The sequence below is a fragment of the Ailuropoda melanoleuca genome, unplaced genomic scaffold (assembly GCF_002007445.2).
Source record: "Ailuropoda melanoleuca isolate Jingjing unplaced genomic scaffold, ASM200744v2 unplaced-scaffold6493, whole genome shotgun sequence".
Lineage (NCBI taxonomy): Eukaryota > Metazoa > Chordata > Mammalia > Carnivora > Ursidae > Ailuropoda > Ailuropoda melanoleuca.
The window spans coordinates 1,533-7,974 of record NW_023239314.1 but is presented as its reverse complement, the minus strand read 5'-3'; the positions used below and the strand labels follow the sequence as shown (position 1 = coordinate 7,974).

The 6,442-nt window shown below is 46.9% G+C and overlaps 1 long non-coding RNA gene across 1 annotated transcript; it reads right to left on the bottom strand.

Annotated features, from left to right (window-relative positions):
* Positions 1-4,101: 4,101 nt before the first annotated feature.
* Positions 4,102-5,553, bottom strand: LOC117800153. Its single transcript, XR_004623068.1, has 3 exons — positions 4,711-5,553; positions 4,499-4,627; positions 4,102-4,114 (listed from the first exon to the last, which is right to left on the bottom strand). It is a non-coding gene; the product is annotated as an uncharacterized LOC117800153 (long non-coding RNA).
* Between the last annotated feature and the right edge of the window lie 889 nt (positions 5,554-6,442).

Below are 6,442 nucleotides of genomic sequence, written 5' to 3'. Positions count from 1 at the left end.
AACCAAGTTTCCCCTTCGTCTTAATTCAGGCAGCTGAATGACTGTCTTGCTACCCCAAGTAACGTGCAAGACAGATTGGGGAGGACACACCTGGAGAGTCTCCCTCCCCTCCCTCTCTCTTAAATTATCCCAAATCTGACAAGTGTAGGGGAGGAAGATATCCATTCCTCCTACCCTTCTACATTCTCAGCTGGGCCCCCATAACAATAGAACAGATTAACAAGAAAAGCACGCACATTTATCTCACATAGGTTTAAGGTGACATGGGAACCTTCCCAAGGAAATGAAGCCCTAAAGAAGTGGTTAAACCTGAGTGTTCGTGTGCTAGGTTTGATGGAGGGTGGGAAGTGGTGGAAAGGTGTGATAGAACGAAGGGTATGAGCTAGGTGTTGTAAACAGGGAAAAACTTAGCAGGACGTTTGTTCAGATGTCTCTCCATCTTTGGAGATAAGGGTGCTCCTTTCTTCCGGCTGTAGGAAACCCTCTCCCATGAGGGTTTTATGACCTGCTTCTGGAGAAGGTCAGAAGGGCCTTCCCGCACCTGTCATTACTCAAATTTCTTCAGTTTAAGAGATTCAAGTTGCCAAGTTGCCATATTCTGGGGTAGCATGACCTGAACTCTGTCAGGCGCTCCCTGTGATGGGAAGAGACCCTGGTGGTTGTCTTGGCCCTTGTTCCAGCCCTACAATCCTAAAGCGAGTTCAGGGCATTGATGTGTCCATTGTGGGGTCTCTGTTGAAACATGCCTGTGTCTTTTCCACACTCTTGCCTGGCTGGAAGGGGATCAGGGCGAAGGCCTGCTTCAGGCTGTTCCTTTCTCTAGACTTTTTTTTTTTAAGATTTTATTTATTTATTTGACAGAGAGAGAGACAGCCAGCGAGAGAGGGAACAAAGCAGGGGGAGTGGGAGAGGAAGAAGCAGGCGCCCAGCGGAGGAGCCTGATATGGGGCTCGATCCCAGAACGCCGGGATCACGCCCTGAGCCGAAGGCAGTCGCTTAACGACTGAGCCACTCAGGTGCCCCTTTTCTCTAGACTTTCATATGCTTACTGATTGCAGAAGTAATGGTACCAAGTGTTGTCCCTGAAATAACAGAAGTTTAGTATCCTTACCCGAACAGCAGTTATGACAACACTATCAGCCATATTGAGAGAACACTCCCTCTTCCCTGGTCGCTGAGGTCTTCTGTGTCAGGCATCTGACGAGTGAGTGGTCAGAACAGGGAGTCAGAGACGGATGCTACGTGATGAGCTCCACGTTCCTTTGTGAGGTTTCGTTTTATTGTTTCTGCAGAGCTACTGACCTGCCTGTCAAAATGGCTCCCAACCATTGGTCAATTCGAGCATGCAATGTCTTTTTCTTTTTATCCAATTGCTCGGTCAGACTGTATCTTATGACTTCCTTCTTCTTTCCACACCAGTCAGAAGGAACTCTATATGTTTTCCTGTCTGAGCAGTAAGTTTTCCATATCTGCGGAGGGGAAAACCGTCCAAGACCTGGAAATGGACCGGAGATTATAGTGCGTCCTTTCACTGGGGTGCTGGGGCGGTTTAGCAGACCCCCGGGGGACGGACAGACACTACAGAGGTGTACACCTTGGCTTGACTTGCAGGATACAAAGGAAATTGTCCAACTGGTGATAAGGCCTATGTTTCCTCTTCACCGCAGTACAAATGAATTTTGTCCAGCAGAGAATAGAAATTTCTATAAACCAAGATCACATTTGAACTGTTTTTAACATGTTATAGATTTCTTCATTATTAATAAATGAGCCAAATAAAAGGGGTTTATTTATGAGTTTATTCAGTGACATGGGTTTATTTTTAAACTTTCATGATAGCCACATGTTTAATTTTAGAATAAATTCTATTTCCACACTTCACGGTTTTATGTGTGTTGTTTCTTTGCCCGGAATACTCTTTCTAACCTCGTCTGCTTGCTTACTTATCCGTCTTTCCAGGCTGTGCTCAGATGTCCCCTCCTCTGAGCTGTCCCCTCTCTAGGCTCAGAGCTACTGTTTCAGCCTTCCTTTGCCCAGATCTTACTAGCACCCACTGCATTCTATTATAATTATTAAGTTACATTATCATTTTACAAAAGTGCACTTGAAGGGTAAATTCAGTTCGAAAGCTTCAGATGTAGGGGCCTGGGTGGCACAGTCGGTGAAGCCACCAACTAACTCTTGGTTTCGGCTTTGGCCTTGATCTCAGGGTTGTGAGATCGAGTCCTGAGTGGGGCTCTGGGCTCAGCGTGGAGTCTGCTTGAATTGTTCTTCCTCAGCCTCTGCCCTTCCTGCTCGTGCTCTCTCTCTCTCTCCCTCTAAAATGAAAATAAATCTTAAATAAACAGAAAACTTTGAATCTGCTGTCTCAGTCCTCTGCTCCTTACTGCAGCTTCTCGAGACAGGGTGGCTTTTACTAAGTCTACGTTTACACAGTGGCTTCCCCTCCTTCCTTCTAACTCGGTTAGTATTCCTCCGTTAAGCAAACCTAGGAGCTAAATTATTAATTCCACCCAAATTCTTTTTTCTTTTTTCAAGATTTTATTATTTACTTGAAAGAGACAGAGAGATGGAGCAGCAGGGAGGAGGAGGGCCAGAGGGAGAGGGAGAAGAAGGCTCCCCTCTGAGCAGGGAGCCTAAAGGGGCTTGAACCCAGGGCCCAAGGTCAGTATTTGAGTCAAAGGCAGAGGCTTACTGGCTTAACCAAATGAGCCATCCAGATGCCCCCCAACCAGATATTTACTCCCTGTCATTCAGTGTCTGAATCCCCTACCTGTTCCAAAACACCATTACTTCTATAATATTTCAGTATTTAGGCAAGGCAGGAATGTTTTTAGTTCTCCAGTGCTTTTTTTCTTCCTGATCTATGCCTTCTCTTCCTGCATTCCCATAGATCATGGGAGAACTGATTCTAAGGTGCAGTGGACTATTATCCCTACTACTACTCCTATTTAAAACATTGTCTGTTGAGATATGGAATCCAGCAGTAAAGATGTAGGAGGCATTGGTTGTCAGGGTTAGAACCTGTGTGTGAAAGTACTATGCACACTCTATGAGCTATCGAAGCCACCTCCAAATAAAAATAGACCATTTATTCAAGGGAAATAATGTGAAAACCTTGAGCAGAGTTTGAAGGGATGAAGAACATTCTTGCTGCAGCATCCCAGGGACGCAGGGGTTGGTGGAGTGGCAGAAGCCTTGGATTGAGGAGTAACCTCAAACATCACCTGGGGCCCAAATAGTTCTCCTGAGAGTGTTGGCAAATGCAATCAAGATGGCCCCAGACTGGCAATGACGTGAAAGGGAGCCCAAACACACACACTCAAGGTCATTACGATGCAGCAGAAAGTGATTTTATTGCTGTGAACGCAATGCAACAAAGCTTGGCAGAAGTTCCAAGATTAACAATAGGGGGCCTGGGTCATTCTTTGCCCTTTTCCCCTTTGCCTTCTTTAAAAGACACAGAGCTCCAAAGCAGAAAAGAATCCTATTTGTTTTTGTCCCCAACTCTGGTCTGACATCTTGGGACTCTAATTCTCCCATTCCCCTCCTTTCTTCTATGGGAACCACAGTAATTAACAAAGGAAAAGAAAAGGCAGAAGAGATCATGAAAGAACCTGCAGCGAGAGAGAAGGAACATAAAGGAAACTTCAGTCTTAGTCTAACTCTACAGGAAAGAGACAATTGGCATCGAAGCCTGGCTGACGAGGGTCACAGGCAACAGTGTACAACCCCTGCCGGGGAATAGTTCTGTAGCTGCAGTTGGGATATCTCCCTCCAGTGTGATAGCAGTGAGTCATGTTAATACGGTTTGCACTCAGGTGACACTTATCCTGGCCATTCCTGCAGATCCTATTGGGCCAACCACAGGTATCAGCCACATTTCGGAAGGTGTCATGCAGGAAGGTGTTTTGACGCATACAAGTCCGATTAGAAAGATTGACAAGACGCATTGCATCGTTGCATTGGAGAGGACCTGCTCGTAGATGCCGAAGTATAAACGTTTGAACGCTGGCAGAGGGTTGACCGCAGTGACACAGTGGATGCACCGGCTCCCATGATCCCAGCAGCATCAGGAGGACAGGAAAGGGTCCCAGAAGATCCAGCATCATGTCTTCTTGCAGGAAGAGGGAAGAAAATGAGAGAAGGGCAGTAGTAGAAGCCATAAGAGCAAAATTATTGCCACAACCACTTAGACCCTTAGTGTGCCTTTTAAGATTTCATTGGTCTTTTTCTGGTTTTTTGAATCATCTTCTTTCTGACTTAAGTCTCATAATTCTCTGAAGGACCTGAAGCCCAGGGAGGAGGAATGTGAGGTAAGATGACTGTTCCTCTGCCTGGCAGATCCCATCCTTCTCTTTGTCCTGTACTTACTGGTCCAGAACCTTGTCTCTTCCCTCCTCCCTCCCTGCAATATTTCTCCCCCATCTATTTGACCTGGACCTTCTGGCCATCTTCACGGCTCTACCCTCCCCAGCCCCCAGGCTTCTGCTCTTACCAGGTCTCCTGCTGGGGTCCCGCTGAGAACAGAGGCAGTGGTGAGTGCCAGGCTCAGAGGCTTTGGTCTGCTGTTCCTCTGCCAGGTAGGCCAGCGCCGCATGCGTGCAGCAGGGAAGGGTTCCGAGCCCTAGGACAGAGGACAGGGAACCTAGTGCTTGGAAGGTGCACGCTCGTGCCCAGTGTGGATGAGACCCACTCTCTCCAACTCACTGTTTAAAGCCCATATCCCTGCAGACACAGGAAGAGCAAGCCTACTTATAGGCACAAAGAAGAAGTGATAACTTCCTCAAAGAAGTTGTGAGGAAATTATGACTTCCTGATACCCATTGAGTGCTTCCTTCCCTCAGGCTTTAGTGTTTCACGCTCCACGATTTCAGTTCTTTAGGAGAAAACACACCACAAACGCACAAGACTTCTCCAGTCCAGTTGCCAGTTGCAAGTCCAGCTTGTCCCCTGCGCTTCTGACTGCCTGGCTATGAATCTGACCTTCCGCCAACTCCCTTGCTCGTTCCATTACTTTGCTGGAGTGGCGCAGAGAACTCAAGGAAACACTGATGGTTGACCAGTTTCCTACAGATATGATAAAGGAGACAGAGGAAGAGCCAGATAAGGAGCTCCCTAGGGTAAGGGGGGAGGCTCCCTAGTGAAGAACCGTCTTTCTTCATGGTGTTGGGGTGCGTCACCCTCCCAGTGTAGATGACGTGGGAAAGATGTTAGCGTTGGAAACTGACAGCCAGGAAAGAATTCTTGAGACATCTTTGGTGCAAAAAGGTGGTTTTATGAAAGCAGGGGACAGGACCCGTGGGTAGAAAAAGCTGCACTGGGGTCATGAGGAGTGGCCCATGACCTACTTTCAAGTTGAGAGGGGGTTAGGGAGAAGGTAAGTCTCTAAGGAACTTTGGAAGGAAGATTTCCAGGACCTTGAGGGGACTCGCTAGTGTTAGCAAAAGGTCATTTATTACTGTCTAATCAAACCCTAGTCACGAGACCCTTCCGATGCACATCGGTGGGCCATATGCCTGGGGGATGATTGCCAATGTATACCTTGGGGAATAGAGACAAAGGAAGATTCCAACGTGAATTTTTTTTAATAACTTAATTTATTTAATTTTTTTTTTTCGAGAGAGAAAGCAGGGCCAGGGGGCAGGGGCAGAGGGAGAAGCAGACTTCCTGCTGAGCAGGGAGCCTGACGTGGGACTCAATTTCATGACCCTGGATCATGACTTTAGGCAAAGGCAGCTGCTTAACCCTCTGAGCCACTCAGGCACCCCCTCAAAGGATTTTTGTATATTAAAATAGATTTACAGGATCCTGGGGGGTTGGGGTAATGTTAAGCTAAGATTGCCTTTTGTCCTTAACAAATTGTCAACACGGAGGCAGCTGAGATCCCACAGGAATGTCCCCCTACCTGTTTCATCTCTGGTCAATGCACTGGAGGATGTACGGAAATTTAAGTTTTTCTTTTGCCTTTGTTCCCACATCACTGGCATCACTACTAGAGATCCAGACTCTAAGAACAGTAAAGAGCAATCTTTTTCTCTCTCCTTCCTTCTCAGCTATGGCCTTTACAGCATAAGACAGATTACCAAGAGCAAAACCAACAGAAGTTTATTAGCATGGATATCTCACATGTACATGGGAGCGGTGCAGGGATTGGTGCGAAATGTGGGATGCTGGAGGCCAGGACTGAATGGTCAAGAAAGAATTCTTGAGTCGTCTTTGGTGCAAAAATGGTGATTTTATTAATGTCCTGGGACAGGACCCGTGGGCAGAAAGAGCCGCAGTGTGGTTGTGAGGATTGGCTAATTCTACACTTTGAAGTTGGGGTGGGGTTAGGGATAGCCCAAGTCTCTAAGGAATTTGGAAGCAAGGGTTTTAGGACGTTGCAGGCCTAGTGGCTGCTAAGATGAGCTCATTTACTACTGTCTAGTACAGCATGAGT